This window comes from Aricia agestis, chromosome 8 (assembly GCF_905147365.1).
Source record: "Aricia agestis chromosome 8, ilAriAges1.1, whole genome shotgun sequence".
NCBI classification, from domain to species: domain Eukaryota; kingdom Metazoa; phylum Arthropoda; class Insecta; order Lepidoptera; family Lycaenidae; genus Aricia; species Aricia agestis.
The window spans coordinates 11,005,797-11,030,427 of NC_056413.1; the positions used below are offsets into that span (position 1 = coordinate 11,005,797).

At 34.9% G+C, this 24,631-nt stretch overlaps 1 protein-coding gene across 1 annotated transcript in view; it reads right to left on the bottom strand.

Moving 5' to 3' along the window:
• LOC121729274 overlaps nucleotides 1-24,631 on the bottom strand; it is a 90,612-nt gene that overhangs the window by 65,425 nt on the left and 556 nt on the right. The gene's annotated exons all lie outside the window — the stretch shown is intronic.

A 24,631-nucleotide genomic window follows, 5' to 3' on the forward strand; every position in this document is an offset into this window, starting at 1 on the left:
TTGTCTGACAAGTAAGATGATCCATGCGTCGGATCCAGGGCATGTAAAAAGTCGGTCCTGCGCCTGATCTCTCGCCAGTCGTGTCGGTCTTCCGTCCCACTGGGTTATGAGAGTAAAGGAATAGAGAGTGCTCTTGTGTACTGCGCACACACTTGGGCATTATAAAATCACTCCTGCGTACCTGGTCTGGTTTCAATGAAACCGGCCACCGTCACCGAAACCGGTGTGGGGAGTATTATTATTATTATATAAATTATAGTTATAGTTAAATATAAATTATAGTTATATAGATAAAAAAATATAGTATTTGCATGTTTCACACACAGAATCAGCCGTTATAAGGAAAAAAAATGTTTTATTCCAACTACCTCCGTATTGCTAGTCAAATTTTTTTTCTCACTTTTTACCACCTTTTTCTCACTTTCTTTTTTCTCTATTATTTATAGTTGAAATTCTATTTGTCACCACATGACAGCTGTTTCGTGGCATAATATCAGAGTAGACAGAATGATAGAGTATGTCGACTTAGAACTGATGTTGAAATTTTTAAATTTGACGTATTATGACGAAAATCGTCGCAAGGGTTGTTAAATTGTCACCTACGAATTTAAAACTATGACATATTCGCTGGACGTGTTCCTTTTTGGTCGTATTGTTGTTTGTGTTTTGGAATATGTGATTAAAATTGTCAGAATCCAATTTTGAAATCTTTATTTTAAATATTTAAAAATAAATTATATCAGCCAGCGCGAGGCACATTCCGTTTATAATCCTAGTGAAACCCGACGAATTTGACAGATATTGAAACCTGTCCGTTTCTTTGCAGTCGAACTACTGGTCGTTATGTCTATTGTGTTATAATATGATGTGCCTATGAATCAACTTCTCTGATAGTACAAGTAATTTTCACGCGAAGTTTGTAGAACCTGTCATAAAAACTAAGCAAGTCTCATTTAAACATAATTGATATTTCTAAGCTTTACTAGATGACCCGTGAATTTCCTACTATAGGTAAGCCTTCCCAAGATTTCCACAAATATTTCCAGGCTAGAATTAGCCAAATCAGTTCAGCCATTCTAGAGCTTTAGCGAGACTTAGAAAAAAAAATATATTTTTTTTAATTTCTATATTATTTAGAAGATTATGTTAAAGTTGTGTGACTCGTCTCGTGTTTTGTATTATAAATGTGTAGGTAGCTGCACAATAAAACTATAATATTATGTAAACTCAAACCTGCAGCCTTTGTACAAAGTAGTAGATAACTGAGATTTTTGAAATCCCGGTGGAAATCGTCAGAACGTGGCAATAACTTAAGAATTCTGACTAAGCCGTTCGGCCTGAGTCTGAGAGATTATTTCCTCTGCGTCGGTTTGCGACAGAATCTTTTCCGCCAAATTTGGTATAATCCTGCATAACTATTTTCTTACAAGTATATTACTTTAAAAAGTTCAATTAAATTCCTTGACATTGTTATGCAAGGAACTTAATAACTTACGAGTATACTTGCTTAGAATTGGCATTTTTCCTTTCTTGTAGATAAGTTTTTCACATCAATAATAATAATTACTGAGCATTTAATAATAATAATTAGCTGTTCCGGTAGACTTTGTTTTGCCATAAAATTATTTTCCCTGTTTTCCTGCTTTTCTCTGGAAGTTTTTTCAGATTTTTTTTTCTATAAACCTCACGGAGCCCAAGACCTTTCCAACAAATGCAAAACCGTGGAAATCGGTTCGTGCGTTCAGGAGTTATAGCGTCAGGAAGGAAAACCTTGACTTATTTTTATATATATTAGACGATAAAGGTTCGCATTTAGAACTTACAAAGTTAAGTTGCGGAGAATATAGAGTGATCAAGGATCATTATTGCCTAATCTGATTGACCGATTGACACTGTACCTCTGATTAGGGTAAGCTTCGACAGTTACCGAAATATGGATCGGTATAATCCGTTGGAAATTGGGTACTAACTCTACACTTTACCGAACATCGGTCCCTTGGTTATTAAAGGTAAAATAATATTGTAGTTAGTAATACACATAAAAACATACTAGGTTCCCGTCTTCCTTTGCAAATGCACATGTTTAATTTTGTAAGGAACAATTAAATCTTTCTTAGCATTAAATAGCCCACTAAATTGATTTTATTTTCTGTTTTTGTGGACAGATAGGAATGTCGTAGGGTACTTTTGCGCGCAAGAAGTCGCTGGGAACAACAATATTACTGAAAGTATAATGTTATTTAGAATATATATTTACTTAATACTGTTTTTCTTGTTTCTTACCTCTCAAAACAAAATCTACCTAACAAAACGACGTCGGTCGGGGCTTGCACCATTTGTAAGCCACAATTCAACGTAAGAAAATAAAATAGAATTTCAAACGTTACGTAAATTATAAAGCTCGTGTTGAATATCAGGGCGTTAGTAACAGTACCAAAATTAAGGGTCTAAGTATTTCCTTTGATGAGACTCTCGCATATTCTCTTTGATAAATAATTACTCTCAATTACTAAGGCTCGTAGGTAATAGTTTTAGAAAGCTTTATGTACCTACTATGGCCTAAGGGCCAACCCAGACGTACCACAACCACACCACGTCGCAACGACAAAATGCCGTCAAGCAGTGGTTACGTGTGAGTGGTGTCTCTGCAGCTTTTTGTAGTTGCGTTGTGGTATTGACAAAATGTCGACGTGGTTGCGTTGTCGCCAGCTGTAGTTGCGATGTGGTTAGGGTTACGTACAAAATTCAATGAAACTCCTTGAGTAACCACGACCGAAACCCCATAGTTGCTGGTCGTACTCATGTCTATGGGGGTTATATACAGGAAAACTTGCAGCTTTTATAAAATGATGAAATGCTGGCTGTCGCTGGCTCTTACTCTATAGTCTACTAACGTGCTAAGGGTCTACCAGAATCTGATGGCAAAAAGTGAGAAAATAAATTGACTCTAGCAATACCGGGGTAATTGATATAAAATATGTTGACCTTTTTTTTTCCTTAAATAATATGTGTGTGAAACAAATAAATATAAAAATTTATCCAATCCAATGATCGAGGATATTTTTTTGAAAAACTGCCATCCAAAGAAGAAGGGGCATTTTTGTATGGGACCCGTACCCGAGCTGTAGCACGTTGAGACATACATCAAATGAAAGGGCTTGAAAAGTTGTACATTTTTTTGTATGACATAAAACCTCTAAACCATGGGAGAAAAAATATAACTAGGGTAGAAGGTAAGAAAAAATCACAAAAAAACACCGTGTATTATTGCATCAATTTATAGTGTTGCTGGTAAGGAATCATTTCTAGAAAGTAATCGTATATGACAAACTTGAGGAAAGTGTTGTATTTTAGTATATTCTTTTATATTTTAAAGAAATGTATGAGAAAACAATAAAACCTTAAAAATCTAACCTTTCCTGGATTTTAACGTATATAATCACTTTAAAGAAATGTTTTATAATTAGCAATACTAGCGAAAGGCGCAATAATACAGAATGTTTTATATTTTTCCGAAAATGAACAAATAATATCCTGTATTGTTGAATTAATTTGTAGTGTTGCTAGTAAGGAATAATCTCTCAAAAGTAATCATATATGGCAAACTCAAGGAAAGTGTTGTATTTCAATATATTGCTTCATATTTCAAAGAAATGTATGAGAAAACAATAAAATGCTGAATGTCGAACCTTTGCCAGATTTTTTGGGTAATTATCACTTTGGATAAATTGTTTATAATTTGCAATACTATCGCATGGTGCAATAATAAAGGATGTTTTTTTTTTCTTAGGAAAAAATAAAACACCCTTTTTATTTCACCACTCATTTCACTACTCGCTAGTATTGGTTATTATAAACAATTTCTCCAAGGTAACAATATACGGTAAAATCCAGGAAAGGTTAGATTTTTAAGGTTTTATTGTTTTCCCATACATTTCTTTAAAATATGAAAGAATATACTAAAATATAACACTTTCCTTAAGTTTGTCATATACGATTACTTTCTAGAAATGATTCCTTACTAGCAACACTATAAATTGATGCAATAATATAGGGTGTTTTTTTTGTGATTTTTTCTTACCTTCTACCCTCATTAACTTTTTTCTCCCATGGTTTAGAGATTTTTCATCATACAATAAAATGTTCAACTTTTCAAGCCCTTTAATTTGGTATATGTCTCAACGTGCTACATTGGTGGGTACGAAGTGCCCCTCCTTCTTTGCCATCAGATCCTGGTAGACCTATAGATACTCGTATGATGTGTTGCCCGATGCGAAATTTTGCATACACTCATGCAAGTATCATTTTGCCGTCATAAAACTGTCCTATGATTCCTATGTCCCAGGATGCGAAGTATTATTTTGCTATGACAAAAATATCCTATGATTTTTATGTCCATTCCCAGGACACGAAGTATCTCCATGCTTTTAATCTAAAACGGTTCAGTGACTTAGGTTTAAATCGCTAATAAAGACAGAAACTCTTTTGAAATTATATTATTAGTGGTGATGGTATGGAGACCTTATGATTCATCCAAGAATTCACAACTGTCTTCGAACTTCAAACATAGATACCACAAGGAAGCCATATTCATCGTGAACTTTTAACATTATAAAGTCAAAAATTGACCCTGAATAATTTAAATTACAAACATTTACAAGTAGAGCCATAAAAGAATAAAATTTATTGTACTCGAAAACAAAGATAATAAGGGAAATTATTACCGTTGTTTCTGTATGTAGGTAATTTGCTCTGGCCTCCATTAAGGTAACATGTGCCAACACCAAAACAGTGTTACAATCAAATGTAATTGAGGTACTAACTCGCTTTAAATTGACAAAATATCATTATTTGTGTCCCAAGCTTCCGAAAGTTAGTAATTTACAAGAATAATAATGATGGGAACTTTACAAGCTGGTATAAAACGTTTTCCAAGTAGGTACACTAAAGTATAAAGTAAGTTCCATGATTTTATAGGAAAAAGTTATAAGGGCCCATTCACGGCAGGCCACGGCGGACTGCAATACAGGATAGTGAATGGGCCACTTTAGGTAGTTAATGTTAGTTATGAAGTTAGTTATGAAACGAACGAAGTTAGGAGTTGTTATTGTTTCCAATTATTGTTATAAACACTAAACTCATATAAAGCCCTACAACCACCTTGCGATAGCTCAGTAAAATTTTCTACAGGCCTTGCAAAAAATAGCCTTCGCCATTGCAAGGCAGGTTCTATAAAAAAAGTTGATTGTTTATGGGTAGAGTTTGCGTGGTTCCGGCATTCCTGCGCGGTCATGCGGCATGGCGGCGTGTGGTTGAATTCCACACGTCTCTGACACGACGCCACGCAAATTATTTTCACAATACTCATTATGGCCTCGGTGTAGATATTGTGATTTTGTGAGAGACATTTCATATTATGGGGTAGGAAGATAAATGTTTATGATAAACTTTCTCAACAGTACATTGTATTTTTTTCATACCGTTAAGACAATACAATCCATAAACAGGTGATATTCTAAACCTTTTACAGCAAAAATCACAAAACTGTCGCGGGTTTGAGTTGTATTATTTAAAGATACTTAAAAAAAATAAAAAATGTAGCTGCAACATTAGATTATAATTGAAATGATCTTACATGTTGTGCATTAAAACTTATAGAAATACTGTATTTTAACTGTTAAATCACGTCTGTAAAATGAGCGAAATCGGCAAAATTGCGTATACGGACACTTAAGGTTTTTGTAAATTTCTCTTGGGAACTAAACATATAAGTAACCCTAAATTTTTAAAAGGGGCAAAATGTAGAAACTTCCTAAACTTGTGTTGAGGAACACCAAACAATTAAATTAATGTCATAACTCATATTAGGTATCACTTATCACTTATCTCTTATGACACATAAGTTCACATAACTTACGAAAAAGAATGGAATGATCCATGAAATTTTTAAGTAAGACTTTTTCTGTAACAACAGTAGCAGAATGCTGATCACTAACTCGAGAGGAAGTTATACAAATCCAAGACAAAGGCAGCAGTAGAATCAATATTCAATGGCTTCTACAAGAAGCCCATTACCAAAAATACGCTCTGAAATCGTTCCCCCGTCAAATATACGGAAATCGAATTACTCCCGTACGCCGAGTCAAAGATATTCCAAATTTAAAAATTCACGGGGAGAAATAACAAATAGAATGGTCGCTGAAATTCTGGAATTTAGCACGTGTTATGTAAATAAACACTTAGGTATAGTCAAAACAGTAAAGTTTAATATCTTTTCACTCATACATCGGATCTTTTAAATATCTAAATAGAAATAATAAAATGCCTTGTCTGAAAATATACCTTAACCATTAATACACAAAAAATATCGATTTCATGCAGAGTGCAGACCAAATAAATTAAAATTTATAGCCCCAACCCAACTAAAGAACCACTCCCCTTAGCTCTTAGGTAAATTGTGATTTATATTATTCAGAATCATAAAAGATTAGAAATAAAAAAGTTCTTACAAAATAAAGGTTTTAGTGCTTTACCTGCTCACAGGTTTTAAGATCCGGTTCAATCATCTTAAAAAATATTTTTTATATTAAGTTACTTAAAATATTATTAATTGAAATATTTTTATAGTATTTGAATCTTTAAGTTTCTGGAATCAAGACCTTAATTTACGACTAACACAATTCGGTAATTTTTTGTAAAAAAAAGCAATAACATATCTACTGTTAGCTTAACAGCGCGTATAAAAATTTGTCATTAAACTTAAGTATAATATCCAGAATCTGAGTAACAACTTATATAAAAAATTCTAGTGTCACAATGTTAGGCCGCGTACTCCTCCGAAACGGCTTTACTGATTTTAACCAAATTTTATATGTATTTTCAGTGGGTCTGAGAATCGGCTACTGGGTACTTTTTATATTGATAAGTGCATTTGTTGAATAAAAATGGTAAACTATTACAACTCAATACTGACGGCGACCATTGTTTGTGCGACGGGATAGCGATGGACGTTGCCATGGTGACATACTTATTTAGTCACTTCAATAAAATATTACGGGCGAAATACTTTATATGGCAAAGAAACGTTGCCGGGAAGCTAGTTTTTTTACAAAATTATCGAATTGTAATGTTAGCTGCCTTTCTTTGAATAGGCAGTTCACAGTTGGCTGCAAGTTTGTTTAATTTCGGAGTTTATTCAAATCCCGCACGTCCGACCGCAGTTGGAAACTTTGTAAGTACTTAATATGCATTTTATTTACTTGACCCACTTAAGACGAGTTTCGTGAGTCCAGCGTACCGACCTTACGTCAACCAAAATTGTGCATAAGTCATAACACCTTATAATATTTAGTAATAAAATATCGTACGCATAATAAGAGCATGTAAATAGTGTATTTAAAACGTTTTGTAGAACTGTTTCAGTATGTTATTAAAGGAGATTAATTACAAATAAATTAAAAGCAAGTAATAGTATTTTAAAAAGATAAAACCGACTTCAAATTGTACGTAATTAAGAATTAAAATTCCCTATCTCAAAAACTACTGAACCGGTTTTGATGAAACTTGAAGTATTCCCTAAGTTGAACAATACCTAGTACAACAAAAAAAGAATGATTTAAATCAAACTGGACTCAACTTATACAAAAACTGGACAGTTCTGGAAATATTACATACATACGCGTCGAATTGATAATCCTTTTAAATCGGTTAAAAATTAGACATAAAGCCTTATAATAGATACTAGAACAAAATATATTAGATACATCCATGTAGATTGTAGATATTGAATAGTATTATAAGGTACTGAAACACAAAGTGACTCAAATAACACTCAATAATTTAGTACCTACTATACCTTCCCTTCATTGCATACAATTGTGAAGAAAGTATGCACTACGCTGCACGCACAGTGCGACTTTCTTCACTGTTAGCAGAGTAGACAGAATGATAGAGTATGCCGACTTAGAACTGATGTTGAAATTTTTAAAGACGTATTATGACGAAAATCGTCGCTAGGGTTGTTAACTTGTTACCTACGAATTTAAAAATATGACATATTCGATGGACGTGTTCCTCTTTGGTCGTATTGTTGTTTGTGTTTTGGCACATGCGATTAAAATTGTCAGAATCCAATTTTGAAATCTTTATTTTAAATATTTAAAAATAAATTATATCAGCCAGCGCGAGGCACATTCCGTTCATAATCCTAGTGAAACCCGACGAATTTGACAGATACTGAAACCTGTCCGTTTCTTTGCAGTCGAACTACTGGTCGTTATGTCTATTGTGCTGTTAGAGGACGCCTTTATTGTACGTCACAAATATTGTATTCTGTGTCCAACCCTGAAATTATCAAAACTCAAAAAAAAAGTTATATAATGACGTTAGAAAGTTGAAAACCTAATGGTTGGTAGAAAAAACCATTAGTACGTTCCTAGAGCAATGCTTTCCAGATAAAAAAAAGGTTGATTTCTATAATTATTTCGGATATAACGAGAAGAAAATGTTTAATGCTACTTCAATATAAAATACTCCGTGCAAATTGACAATAAACTTTTGATTGGCGACAAATTATAATTAATTAATAAACAATCGTCGACACGCAACTCGAACTGAGGTCGTAGCGAATTTCATTTTAATTACAAATTACTTGTATGAAACTGTGCGTAAACAGTGTATTTTAGGATACTACATGTAGGCTACGGGATTTGAAAATTAATAATTAATTTTCAAATAAAATTCTAGATGTACGAGAAAGTCACTTATATATATTAACAAAAAACACACAAAATACACTTTTAGCAACTAAAATTATCCGCCGACATTATTCTCTTTTTTAACAATGAAAAAAACAGTTGAATTTCGAGGCGTCGCTTAGCCATAGACAAAACATAACTTCCTTTTCCTGAGAAACATAGACATTAACCTTTTTTTTTACATTTCTAAAATGTGGCAAGGTGCAGTACGGCGGCGCGGGCGGTCGCGTCGCCAACACTACATAAAGTTAAAGAAATAGTTAAAGAACTGTTAAATTACAAGTCTTGTTGCGCGAAAATTGATTATCACGTAGAAACCTCACATTTTTCCGAGATGAAAAGTATTCTCTGTCCTTTCCCGCGCCCTGAAGTATCTCTATAGTCTATACCCAGCAAATAGATTCAACGGTTTAGGCGTGAGGAATCAACAGCCAGACACACTTTTGCATTTATGATATTAGTATGGATTATTAGAAGCTATTAAATACTATTAATATAAAGGTAAACATTTTGCACAATGATAATGTGAAAATATTTAACTTAGTTACTTATACTTAAAGACATATTGAAGAACTTACATGGACAAAGGATTAAGCCGCAAGGTACAAAAAGCCAGGTCTAAGCTCTGTGGTTTCCATTGTGTACCTCCCTACCCTTTGAACATGAAATTAATAAAGAGATAAGATGTTATTACAAAATGTTTAATGTTTTGTTAATAAAAAAATGTAAAGCTACCGTTTTTTTACCGTTTTAAGTAAATTTTTCCTCAATTAACAAAAGTAACTCTGCTCTTTAGGGTTCCGTACCCAAGGGGTAAGAACGGGACGCTATTACTAAGACTTCGATGTCTGTCTTTCTGTTTGTCTGATTCCAATGAAACTCAAGAAAGGTAAAACCTAGAGAGATGAAATTTTCACATATTTCTGTTCCCGCTACAACAACAAATACTAAAAGCAAGATAAATTAAATACCGTATTTAAGGGGGGCTCTCATACAACAGACGTAATTTTTTTTTGACATTTTTGGCTCGATATCAATTATGGCAGCTGCAGGTAGGTACATGAAATATGCACAGAATACTCAATTGTATTTATACTTAAATAATTAATATTAAAGTTATATAAAATAAATAATCAACGGGGACCAATACAAAAACACAATTTTTGTTCTTTATTATTACAGAATATTTTGTGCGCGAGTCCAACTCGCACTGTATGACTGATTATTTTTAACCGACTTCCAAAAAGGAGGAGGTTATAATATGTTCGGCTGTGGATATATATTTTTTTTTCATTTGTGTATGTTCAACGATTACTCCGCCGTTTGTGAACCGATTTTCAAAATTTTTGTTTTGTTATATTGGGTTCCGCTCCAATTTGGTACCGTGTTCACAAAAGTGGTAATCTGATGATGGGATCCATGAGTAATCGAGGGAACTCCTCAAAATTTTTAATTCAAAAGGTTGGAGCTTACTCTCATACCCACCGATACAAGTGTAAGAAAAAAAATTCATGACACATGACAATTGACAGACTATTAGGGCCAATTCATACTAGCGCAGAATCGAAGCGAATTCCCAAAAACTGAACATAAAAAATTGAACTTTCAACATCAGAGCGTAACGCAGTACGCACACATTACTTAATCTGCGAGACCAATGAACGTTGGGCAGGCGCATTCGCGCGAATTCTCACGAAAGCGCGCGCCTTTTTAAATTCTCAGAAGTAATGTGTGCGTTAACGCTTTGGAGTTAAGGTTGAATTTGTTATGTTCAGTTTCGGTAATTCGCTTCCATGCGCTTCGACTACGCGCTAGTATAAATTGACCAAATTATAAAGCCAACGTTATCTTTCAAATTATCATTCTAATAGCTCATAAGATAAATTACATAATATAGAGTTATATAGCACAGATAACAATTATTTAAATTAAAAGAATTTCGGTGAAAGTGAAGAAACGAGTTAGAAAATGAGCACCGATGATTTGCATTAGAAATCTGAGTCAGGTGGCACTTTCTCACGCGTAGGCCGCTTCGGCAATACTTGCTCGTCGTCGATAAGATAATATTTCAATAGTCTAAATTAAGGGTTCCCCAACTTATTTGGTCTACTGCCCACTTTGCGCAAAAATATGTTTTAGCGCCTCCTTTGTTTCAATTTAAAAAGAATCCAGATTAAATTAATTACCCCCCAAGCCCCTACACAACGCCTCCTTTTTTTTGGGTCCCACACCGCCCCGCTTTAGACCTTCAGCGCCCTCTGCGTTATCGCCCACTTTGGGATAACTCTAAATCTCTAAATCGAGTTGCATTCGATGGTTAGAAGTTATATCAATACTTCGTAATAATTACACACTACACTTCTTCTAATATTATAAATACGAAAGTGTGTCTGTCTGCACCTCCTCCCACCGCAACCGCTCAACCTTAAGCAAAAAGATACTTTGCGTCCCGGGAAAGGACATAGGATACTTTTATCCCGGAAAATGTACGGTTCCCGCGCGATAAACGAGTTTTGGCGCAACGGAGTTGCTGGCGTCATCTAGTACCAAATATCAGGAATTTGCCATAGAGGATCGCTAAGTTTATTTATTTATTTAGAAAATTAGGGGGCTAAGGAGCAAGCGGGTCACCTGACGGAAAGCAACTGCCGTCGCCTATGGACAATTGCAACAGCAGAAGAGTTACAGGTTACTGACGACGTCTGTGGCTCAATTGGTTGAGTGTGTGGCAGCTCAAGCCGGGGGTCGCGGGTTCGAATCCCGCCGACGGAACAAAAAGTTTTCAATGTTCCCGGGTCTGGATGTGTATTAGATATGTGTATGACATAATAAAAATCTTAAATGTAATATGTATATTGTATAGTATAAAAGTATTAAATATATTTCCGTTGTCTGGTACCTGTAAGTTGTAACACAAGTCCTTCAGGTACTTAGTAAGGGACCAGACTGACGTCCTGAGCGTCCATAGATAATATTATTATTATATTATTACAGGCGCGTTGTCGGCCTTTTAAGAGGGAATACACTCTCTTCTTGAAGATTTGCAAGTCGTATTAGTCCGGAAATACTGCTGGCGACAGTTTATGTCAAATATATTAAGTTGACATAATCCAACTATGAATCAATTTTTTCGATAGTACTCAATCACTTCTCAAATTTCTTATCTCTATGAGAAGGTCCTTTTATAGATAATTATTGTTGTATAATAATTAATGTTACGTGAACTATTTCAAGACTTACGGAAACGTTTTCAGCGAGTACTTTGGTTAATTAATTTTGATAACTAGGTAGGTATATTTACTCCGACGAAATTTAGATTTTATCGAGGTACGTTCAAAAGGTATTCTTAAAAATAAAAGGTTTTTCGTTTGTTATTTTAATTTTTATTTTAGCATTTCGCATTTTAAATCTATCGTAGTAAAATATTTTTTGTTCTAACCATTGCGCAGTGTTTACGTTATAAAAACGTAAATAAAGTAGGAATCGGAGTAGTTTTACATAATTAAATGCGATACGCCGGGGGAATTAAAAAGTAAAGTCCTCTGCATCTCCCAAATGAATGGGCCGGGAGTGGCGTTTATTGCCTTATCTGGAGGCGGCATTATAGCTTGGACGAAAAACTCCAAGTGTCTTTGAACCTTGGCAGAGCGCCTTGAAACATCGCCAATACCGCGCCGGGCGTTACAACTTAAAATTTGAAAAGTTCATATCGTGGCATTTTGCTCTGTTGGAAAGTTTGAATTTGGAAGTTTACGGTCGTGAGATGAAAGCCGACCGAAGCCGGTAGACCGGACAAGATAACCTTTTTTTTATGAAATAAGGGGGCAAACGAGCAAACGGGTCACCTGATGGAAAGCGACTTCCGTCGCCCATGGCCACTCGCAGCATCAGAAGAGCTGCAAGTGCCTTGCCGGCCTTTTAAGAGGGAATAGGGTAATAGGGGAGGGTAGGGAAGGGAAGGGAATAGTTGAGGGTAGGGAAGGGAATAGGGTAGGGGTTGGGGGATTGGGCCTCCGGTAAACTCACTCACTCGGCGAAACACAGCGCAAGCGCTGTTTCACGCCGGTTTTCTGTGAGAACGTGGTATTTATCCGGTCGAGCCGGCCCATTCGTGCCGAAGCATGGCTATCCCGCGTATAATATAACCTTTTTTCTTGATTTTTTTATTGTCCTACTTAGACTCGAGAACTGACTTCCTTCTAAGCTCCTTTAGATAACACGTCTGAAATCCATACTAATATCATAAATGCGAAAGTGTGTCTGTCGACGCGTGTTACCTCTTCACGCCAAAACCTCTAAACTGATTTTGCTGAATTTTGATATGGTACTTTGAGTCCCGGCAAGATTAACTCCCGCGCAATAAACCCATTTTGGCACAACAGAAGATTGCAAGCGTCATCTAACTACGTAATAAATAACATGAAATATGATGTAACTAATTATATTTCATGTTTTTTAGGGTTCCGTACCTCAAAAGGAAAAAACGGAACCCTTATAGGATCACTTTGTTGTCCGTCTGTCCGTCTGTCAAGACCCTTTTTCTCAGGAACGCGTGGAGGCATGAAGCTGAAATTTATATCAATTACTCAGGTCTACTGTCCCTTGAAGCTGTGAAAAAATCAAACTTCTAAGCCAACGCAATCAAAAGATACAGCCGTTTATGCCGCAAATTTTCGACACTTGCAAGGGAATCAAAACCTACAGGGTGCTTCCCGTGAACTCAGAATCTTGAAATTTGGTACGAAGCAACGTCTTATAGCATAGATAAAGGAAAAATTACGAAAACCATAAATTTTTAGTTACATCACATAATATATTTTTTTTTAATAATTTTAAACTTACTACCCATTTCCTCATAAACGCGTAGAGGTATTAAATTGAAATTCATACTAAATACTCAGGTCTATAATACCTTTAAGCTGTCGGAACCCTCGGTGCGCGAGTCCGACTCGCACTTGGCCGGTTTTTTTTAAGCTAAATATACATATGAGCAGATGACTTCAACATTAAGTAACCAGCACACGGTGACTTCGGAATGTTCACAACGGTGGATGACATCACTGGGCCAAGTGAATTACAATATTTGGGTAAAGCCTTGAACTGGGAAAAAATGCCGAATGATACGGCTCAATAATCGAATACCAGCGGTTTCTAAGAAATGAAAACAACCTTAACCACTATAACCTTAATTGAATGTCAAAAATTAATTTTTCACATATGCGTGCGTGCGTTTTTCTGTTACTATAGCATAATTAACTGGTTTTATAGTTTGATACTTTCGTGGAAAAAGTCGGAGACATATTATTATGTTTCTTATCTATAATTTAGTGAAGAGTTTGACAGAGAGTTTATGGCAAACGCGTCATTAAATTAAAGTTAATAAACATTTAACATTATTAAATGTCTCAGTGGCCGTTCGTATGGTAAGACTATTCCATGAAAAGCATACAATAATAATGAGTCTTAAACAAAAGCAATCAGCTAATAGGTACATTAAAATGATTGAGCCTACGTCCCATTGCGTAGCAGTGTTTGTCATTATCTTTATGTCATAACAAACCAGTGAACTGGTGGTGCTAGCACAATAGAGAGAACAAACCAGTAGGCTGACTTCAAACAAGCTGACAAATCGGTGCAAACCGCTGCTGCACGCAATGAACGGCTGAGCATTGAGCAACGCAGTCACGGCGCGCGCCGGCCGATATGACATACCATGGTAACTTATTAGTTATTAGTTACTAAATGACGCCTGCAACTCCGTTGCGCCAAAATTCGTTTATCGTACATTTTTTCAGGATAAAAACTATCATAATATGTCCTTTCTCAGGACTCAAAGTATCTCCATGCCAATTTTCAGCAAAATCGGTTTAGCGGTTTCAGCGTGAAGAGGTAACAGACAGACAGACACACTTTCGCATTTATAATATTAGTATGGATTAGTAATATCTGATACTATGTCATATATAAAAATTTCAAGAACACTTCAAAGTTGACCTACGGGCTCGTTCGGTCTATTGTGGTGCTAGTATTGATTATAGCGCATAGACAACGAGGACAATCTTACGAAATCAGTCGAAAGTCGAGACATTTTGAGTTGCACACTTTAAAATATATTTAGAGGCATGTAAAGGCTTTGAAACTGGCCGAACAGTTTTGTCCATCGTACATAGTGAATTAAATAATGTTGTACAGAGAAACTTACTGATTGCAGATGCATGATAATATCCTAGAGATTAGTTTGAAATCATACCTTTTTTATTATCTAGCTAAAAATTAAAATAGGCATTGTAGTACCTATCGATTTTGTAGCTATTTTCAGTTTATATTATATTTTTACATCTATTAAAAATAACCTATGTACTACCACAGATTACAGAATATATTAATAATAATAATAGCTCCCACACCGGTTTCGGTGACGGTGGCCGGTTTCATTGAAACCAGGCCAGCTACGCAGGAGTAATTTTATAGTGCCCAAGTGTGTGCGCAGTACACAAGAGCACTCTCTATTCCTTTACTCTCATAACCCAGTGGGACGGAAGACCGACACGACTGGCGAGAAATCAGGCGCAGGACCGACTTTTTACATGCCCATCCGACGCATGGATCATCTTACTTGTCAGACAATCAGGTGATCAGCCTGCATTATCCTAACCAAACTTGGAAATAACATGTTTCCAACGCGGGAATCGAACCCACGACCTCCGAGTCAAGAGCCGAGCTCTGAACCACTGGACCACGGAGGCGTGAGGACGCACAGAATATATTATATTAGTAGTGATACTACCAGGGAAGTTGATACTTGATTCATAGGCAGATGACGCACCCACGTAAATTGGTGGCTTTATGCCAAACCCAGCTAATAGATACCGTCTCATTGAATTGACATAATCTCACTAAATGACGTAGGTCCATCAACTACGGTAGGTCTACGGATTAATTTCTTCGATGGTACTTAATAAAAAATAAAATATTTTAAAAGTAGTCTTATTTGAACCAAGAAATTAAGGCTGTATTTATTGTCTTCTTGGTAACTAACTAATTGTTACCTTTACATAATCCAGAACGGGTCTAGAAAGTCAGAAAAGAAATTGTGAAATAGGCCGCCATTTTTGGGTCAGACAATCAATGGAAGGCATAATTAATAAAATTCAAAGCACATTTCTATTCACTCAAAGTGGTGTCACGTAACGAGGAACCGTAACGCATACGTGAGCAGAAACCGTTAATATTGTGGTCAAATTTCTGTTTTGCCGCTTGCTGAGCTTAACGTGTTGGGTGTTTGCTTAGGGTTAGGTAAGATTAATTTCCCTTGATGTCTTTGAAAAGTGACTATCCAATATCAATAATTCCAAAAATGAAATATTATAAATGCAAAAGTCTGTCTTTCTATCTGTTTGTTACCTTTCAATGAAATTTGGTATGGAGAATCTTTGAGACCTGGAAAATTACTTTTTTTCCTGGAAAAATGTTCCGTTCCTGCGCGTATAAACAAATTTTGGAGCGACGAAGTGGCGGGCGTCATCTATCTCCACATAACTGTATCAAGTAGGTAGTAAGTATATAGATTATTATATTAAATTGTTTATGCAGAGGAATTCACACTTTTTAGGGTACCGTACCCAAAGGGTAAAAACGGGACCCTATTACTGAGACTCCGTCCGTCTGTCTGTCTTCAGGCTATATCTCAAGAACCGCTATAGCTAGACTTCTGAATTTTTTACAGATTGTGTATATCTGTTGCCGCTATATCAAACAACAAATACTAAAAACAAAATAAAATTAATATTAAAGGGGGGCTCCCATACAACAAATGTGATTTTTTTACCTTTTTTTGCTCGATATCAATAATGGCAACTTGATAATTTCACAAAAGCCCTTCTTATATATCTAGTTCAATAATTTATAATAAAAATTTAAGGGGGGCTCCCATACAAAAAACACATTTTTTGGTCTATTTTTGCTCTATAACGGTACTGAACCCCTTAAATTGTCATAGTTTACTAAATTTTTCATATTTCAAATTTTTGTTACACTAACTAGTAAAAGGCTGACTAAACTTTTTAAACAAGACCTATTACAAACAAGGTTGTAAGACTGTAGAGTATTCTAGAAGACATGCGCATCCAACTTGTATTTCGGTCAGTATCCCCACCACACGACTCGCCTTGATGTACGCCATTCAATTACATAAGTCTATATTTACTCTGTGGTTCTAGTCTTCATATTTAATTATACCATACTCTCCCCTATTCGCTTCCCTTTCCATCCCTACCATCCCCTATTACCCTATTCCCTCTTAAAATTAAATAATCTTCTGCATGTTATATTATATCTTGACAGTGTGCGCGAGCCTTAGATAACACAGAGCTCGATATTTTTATGTACCCTACACTTTTGAATACAAAAAATTATTACAGTAATTAACAGTTATAAACTTGTATTGAGACAATTTGGACTTTGTTATGTTCTCTGAAGATATCAAAATGTAATTTATAATTATAAGTTTATGAAAATGTGTAACAGAAGTACCAAAATATAAATAGGTAGGTTGTGCAGTGTAGTAAGCCGGCCGGTGTGTGATGTGCCGTGTGTTAAACGAATTTCTTTGATCTATATTGCAGAAAGATGTGTTCAAATTATAATAACTGTAAGTATAAGTATTATTTATGTTATATATAAGCTGTGTCTTGCGCTAGAATAAGTTTGCTTATTATTAGTCAATGTTCTCAAGTAAGTGAATTATTGTAATTCTTTTTGAGAAATAAAGTCTTTAACCGTAAAAGGCCAGCAACCACCTGCAGCTCTTCTGATGCTGCGAGTGTCCATAGGCGACGGAAGTTGCTTTCCATCAGGTGTTTGCTAGTTTAGTCGTTTGCCCCCTTATTTCATAAAAAAATTGGCGATTAGTGGACCTTGAACCTATTCTAATAAACACTGAAGGGTCTTTGAGTTATATTTAACTTTTGTAAATGTCAAATTAAGTTTCTTCAATATTGAACTTCAAAAGGTTAAGGATAGAATATTCTCGAAATCAATCGTTTAGAACTCCAGACTCTAGCCGATCGAAGAGTTTAATACTTTCTCGTTTTTGCTTTGTTGTTAAAAATGACATTTCATCGTTATTTTTTTTTACAACATTTCATATTGATTGTTAAAATATCTTTTTGTCGTAAAATTATTATTCTACGTTAAAAAAATAGTACAGAGAAAGACTAAGTTAAGACTGAAGCGAATAATGTAACATTCATTTCAATGCTTCTAAATTAAAAAAAAAACATAGATTCCATACATTATTAAAGAAGTATTAACACAATAATAAGGGGTTCTATATTTAAAAATCAGCACAGAATATAAAATGCACCGGTACATGCATACCGCGAAAAGAATTTCTAATTTGGAATTTGGGAGCATTCCTATTTGTTGCACGTAGCCCGTGAGAAGGTTGCGCAAGCGGCAAGAGTCGAAAACCCCAGCCGGATGAACAAACGACCTCAAATGAGGTCTCTGACTCATTTTTATATATGCCAAAATGGCTTCCCATTACGACATAGCTTAGTTTTTTTGTAATCTATTTATAGCATAGTTGGTAGGAATTTTATATTAACTTTTAATAAAATATTGAAGAAAACGCAACCTTAAAATCCTTTTGTAACAAATTAGCTTCTTGAAATAACATTTGTTAAGAACTTTTAATATAGTTTTCATTTTACGGATGTATTACGACTTACGTATTATACCTATAGAATTTTATAATAAGATAATATAACATTCCGCCTCCAAGCCGGACCTTGCGATTATCTATTACATAACTAATAAAAGTTTTATTAATGTTTTTATAATGAAGGTGAGTCTTGTTTATATTTTTTATACTTAACTTGAAAAGTATCTTCTTATGAATCGTGTTTACTAGCCACATGTTAAAAGTAATTATTAATACTTAATATGTTTTATTTTTTAAGCTGAATAATATATGAGTCTACCAGAATCTGATTGCAAAAAGTGAGAAAATAAATTAACTCTAGCAATACCGGGGTAATTGGAATAAAACATTTTGATCCTTTTATTTTCCTTATAGCGGCTTATTCTGTGTGTGAAACATGCAAATATATAAATGTATCCAATGATCAAGGATATTTTTTGAAAATCTGCTGTCAAATTTTGCCATCAGATTCTGGTAGACCTACCTATATCAATTACTGAACCTTGCAACTGAAGAAACAACGCAACTACCTTAAAACCTATTGCTTGAAAAAAAAATCTTCAAACAATGCTCTACATTATATTATCGTATCATTGTCTATGTTCTATTTTTCTCCGCACAGCGCAACCTCTGTGGTGAATGTAAGGCCAGGTGTTTAGTCACGAACTACCAAAGGTCGCTAAGCCTACGTGTGTACCACAGTAGATCCTGCGTATATAATACTAGCTGTGCCCCTCGGTGCTATGCGCTATTTAAAGTAAAAATTAATTGGTATAATTTATATTATTTTCTTCCACAGTATAATTTAGCCTATATGACGTGTTTATCCAGGAGTTTAAGCTAAGTCCATACCAAATTTCATCAAAATCACTTTAGTCGTTTATACGCGAAGACGTAAGAAATATACTCGCTTACAGAGTCGCACTATAATATAAGTAACAAGAAAATCTGTGCTTTCAGTGTCGAATAAAATGATCGGTGATTTTAGAGCAGAAAAGTAATAAAGCAGTGGGTGTGTAATGATTAAATAGTCTTTCATATAAAACAAACAACTTTATTTTATTTTAACAAAAATAATGTGATGTGTATGAAGTAAAGATAAAATAATGTTAGTTCTATAGTAATGTTATGTGAATAAATATCTCAAGAGAGTACTTAGAGAATGTGAGATTTTCATAGATAATAATATCGTAACCCTTTACCCTTCAACATACTAAATATATCGTATTTATATAGGGAAGAGGCTAAATAATTTACTTTGAGCGTGGTCTCAAACATAGTTTGGAAAATTACCCTAAGGGCGAATAGCTGCCTATTACATTTCAATATTATTCCAATAAATAAAGCCCAGTTATATAACGCGTTCGCTGTGATATATAAGGCACTTAATAACAGACGCCCTAATTGTGGTCCTTCGACGATAATAGATGTAATAAACAGAAGACGAAATGGTAAAATTAAATACACTTTGTTTCATATAACGTTTCGTAACTAGATGACGTCCGTAAGTCCGTGTCGCAAAAATTCGGAGCCGTTCATTTTACTTCCGACCGGACAAAAAGTATCCTATATTGTCTTTTCCGGGGACTCAAATTATCTCCATACAAAATTTCAACAAAATCGGTTTCTGTCATAGACAGGCACGCTTATCACTACATAGTATAAACAAAGTCGCTTTTTCAGTCCCTATGTCCCTTTGTTCCCAAGTTAATCTTTAAAACTACGCAACTGATTTTGATGCGGTTTTCTTTAATGGATCCTATCCTACTTCCTACTAATATTATAATGGCGAAAGTTTGATTGGATGTATAGATGTATAGCCTTTTATGGATGTGTGGATGTGTGGATGTGTGGATGTATGGATTTATGGATGTTTGTTACTCTTTTACGCAAAAACTACTGAACGGATTTTAATGAAACTTTACAATAATATAGCTTATACATCAGAATAATACATAGGCTTAAATTTTAACCGACTTTCAAAATTCTTATGTTCAACGATTACTCCGCCGTTTGTTAACCGATTTTCAAAATTTTTCTTTTGGTATATAGGGTATCATCCCAATTTGGTATTATATTCATAAAAGTGGTGATCTGATGCCTTCATCAGATCACCACTTTTGTGAATATAATCCATAAGTAATCGAGGGAACTCCTCAAAATTTATGGGGAAACATGTGGTGACTTCGGTTTCGTGAGAAGGATTCTAAGCATATGCTACAAACAAGTAAGATTTTGCACCGAGGTATACCTGGTATACCGTGGTTCGGAAGGTGCTGAGAGAACTAATTCTTTATCGATACAAGTTTGGGAGTTTCGGCGTTGTTTTAAGAACGGAAAGCATATGCTACTATGCAAATTATATTCATCATCATCATCATCACTACCATAATATTATACCATGCATCGTCCCATGATTATGAGCCTTTTCATAGTCTTTTAGATCGAGGCTCGAGTTTGTCAAGCGATAATTTAAAAAAATCTATACTTAATATTATAAACCTGAAGAGTATGTTTGCTTGAATGCGCTAATCTCAGGAACTACAGGTCCGATTTAAAAACTAATTTCAGTGTTAGATATCTCATTTATCGAGTAAGGCTATAAGGTTCGGAAGGTGCTGAGAGAACTGATTCTTTATAGATACAAGTTTGGGAGTTTCGGCGTTGTTTTAAGAACGTTGAACGGAAAGCATATGCTACTATGCAAATTATATTCATCATCATCATCATCACTACCATAATATTATACCAATTACCATGCATCGTCCCATGATTATGAGCCTTGAGAACTACAGGTCCGATTTAAAAACTAATTTCAGTGTTAGATATCTCATTTATCGAGTAAGGCTATAGGCTATATTATATTATATTATCACGCTAAGACTAATACGACCGAAGAAACTCAGGGCAATGTGGTAAAAACGGGGAAAATATTAGAAAGGGTTTATCTCACGAACTACTGGAGCAATTTTTATAGCAATATTTGGCACTTATATAGAGTAGACCACGTGAAAGGAGTATTTATAGCAATTTTTATTCGAAAATGTACGGTTTCTGTGAAATTCCTAATTTAAGCGGGCGAAGCCGCGCGGGACATCTAGTAGAATATATTCAAGAGGAAGGTTCATACATTTAATAACAGCTAATACATGTGCGAAGCCGGGGCAGGTCGCTAGTTTATTATAATATCAGTATGGATAAAAACTTTACCATTAGTTAATTATTAATTGCGAATTGCAAATTGATAGCATTATATATTGAGCTTTATTTATATTTACATTAAAAAATATATTTGAATGGAGTATCCGCAGAATATTGTAGTAGATTTTCCACAATAATCAAGATTTATTTCACGTTTTTTCTAATCGTTACTAGAATTTCAGATTTCCATAAAAAAGTACGAAAGCAGAAAATGTCCAAGTTTTAATCCATCGTACAACACACTATACATAGTCCATATTAATAATGACGCTTTGTAAAAGGAATACAGAGTCAGCTATCTCTACTTTTCCTAATGAAATCGGTAGTTTTTCCCAAGGTCGACTATTTCCCAAGGTGTAGGGTTTGCGAATAATTTTCTTGTGGAATTAACTTTATTTAAATCTGATTCTGCTTAATCTCAATAAAATTTTTATCAGGTAGGTTTTGTTTCTTAAACTTGACAGGTACAAAACGGTTTTTTTTTAATGAAATAAGGGAGCAAACGAGTAAACGGGTCACCGGGATGGAAAGCAGCTTCCGTCGCCCATGGACACTCGCAGCATCAGAAGAGCTGCAGGTGCGTTGCCGGCCTTTTAAGAGGGAATAGGGTAATAGGGAAGGGTAGGGTTTTTTTTTTATAAAATAAGGGGGCAAACGAGCAAACGGGTCACCTGATGGAAAGCAACTTCCGTCGCCCATGGACACTCGCAGCATCAGAAGAGCTGCATGTGCGTTGCCGGCCTTTTAAGAGGGAATAGGGTAATAGGGGAGGGTAGGGATGGGAAAGGAAGGGAATAGGGTAGGGAAAAGAATAGGGTAGGGGATTATGCCTCCGGTAAACTCACTCACTCGGAAAAACACAGCACGAGCGCTGTTTCACGCCGGTTTTCTGTGAGAACGTGGTATTTCTCCGGTCGAGCCGGCCCATTCGTGCTGAAGCATGCCTCCCACGTAGGTCTTATTAATTTCATGAAAAGCTTGTGTACCAACGTTGGCACTACTTGCGCTGAAATAAAACGTAACAAAAACAGGCCGAGCTATTGTTCATACGAAATTCCTCGTTAAAATACCGCTAGTCAACAAGTTACCCGAAAACACCGTCATATAACGATGGTATTTTAGGGTTAATGCTATTGTGCTCACTAAGCTCGAGCCTGAATCAATAAATGAAGACGTAAGTGAAGTGGATAACTAATGTTTTATAATAAACGGACACATAATATTATGTTACGGGCCGGGCCGTATGTTACGGTTAATTACTCATTATTTTCCTTCTAATTTGAACTAACCTTCAAATCAGCTTTACATAAAATCCATTTTTTTTATTTAAAATATTTTTCCCGGTCCTAAAACCTCCATTTATGCAAAAAAAGAAAATTAAAATTATTAGTTACCCACTACATCCACTTACGTCTGAAAATATAAAAGCACATAAAAAGGGATTTCAGAACAACGGGACACCGGTCGAACTTCGTACGCTTTGGGTCTTGTAACTGTTTGGTTCCAGAATTTTTTCGTAGCCCAAGAACAGAGGCTACGAATTCTAGACGAAATGTTGTTGAATTGATAATTGAGATGGCTACTTTACAAAGAAAATCCGTAAAATGAATATCAAAAATTTGAAATTAGCTATGATTAAAACAGTCCGTTTTCTAATTATAACGACGTCTCATACACGAATAAGCGTTTTTTACAATGCAATGGACATAAGTATCTAATAGGTTTAAAACCAATTTTGTTCATTATAATATAGAGTTCTCAAGGGCTTAAAAAGCCGTCCCATGACCAAATCAGCATGACTGTATTAACGATGTCCTGTATTCAAAAATGTACGCGGAAGGCTTGCAAGCGTGGGCGAGCGACGCGACGTGCGTGCTTTCCGCAACTTTTTTGTTATAATGTATTATTTAATATGCTTTACAATATACTCAAGGTCGTAGAGTATCCATATTGAATTTGAAGAGACGGGTTTTTCAAATTGTTTTCTATGGTCTAAACCTGTGGTCCGATATTGTATAAAATATATAAACCCTGAGGCTTTATATATTTTATACAAATTTTGACCTTTAATGTAATGTTTTGGCAGCTCGACTCGCATTGTGGTTTCGAATCAAAATTCCAAGTTGGAATATTGATAACCATACTTAAATATTATGCCACCATCACGGACTGCGTAGTTGTCTATATACAAAAATGTTTGTAATCGCCTATACATAATATATTTTGGGCTAATGCAGGGAGCCTACATAATTATAGTCCATACCATGAGATAAAACTTCATATTAATAATATCTAGCTATTTGACCGAGCTTTGCTCGGTATTCGATGAAAATGACATTTTCTAAAAATGATCTACCTAGATCGATTTATCGCCCCCGAAACTTCATGAAAATCGTTGGAGCAAGAGAGATTACAATTATATATACAAGAATTGCTTGTTTAAAGATATAAGATATATATATTGTGACAAAAATAATTATGAGTTATGACTAACCTAGTGGTTTAGGCCATAGTAATCATAACGTATATTTGTAACAGCAATATAAGGGATTTTTCCAACGTGAAGGGTGGTTTTGCAAAACATTTTTCTTTCGTATTTCTATTATTGGGAGTTTTGTCTTAATTAAATCTGTGTTTAAACAATTGTTTACTCTTATTAATGTTAAATTATATTAATAGATATTATGTTGATCGATAATAATTAATGTAAAAAGGTACAACTGCAAAATATTCGGTGAAAAATATTCCTTACAGAAGCGCACCATGCCTAGTAGAGTCAGCTGATTCTCATAAAACATTGTATTTAGACTTGAAAGGTTGAATTCTCATAAAATTTAACTAAAGTATAGCGTATAGAGAATTGTATAGAGCTGTATACAAATGTAGAGTTTTATGTTATCTATAGAACTCTATAAATAGCTTAAAATGTATGGAAAATAATCTGTTTTACGCTTTGTTGAGAAAGTTTTTA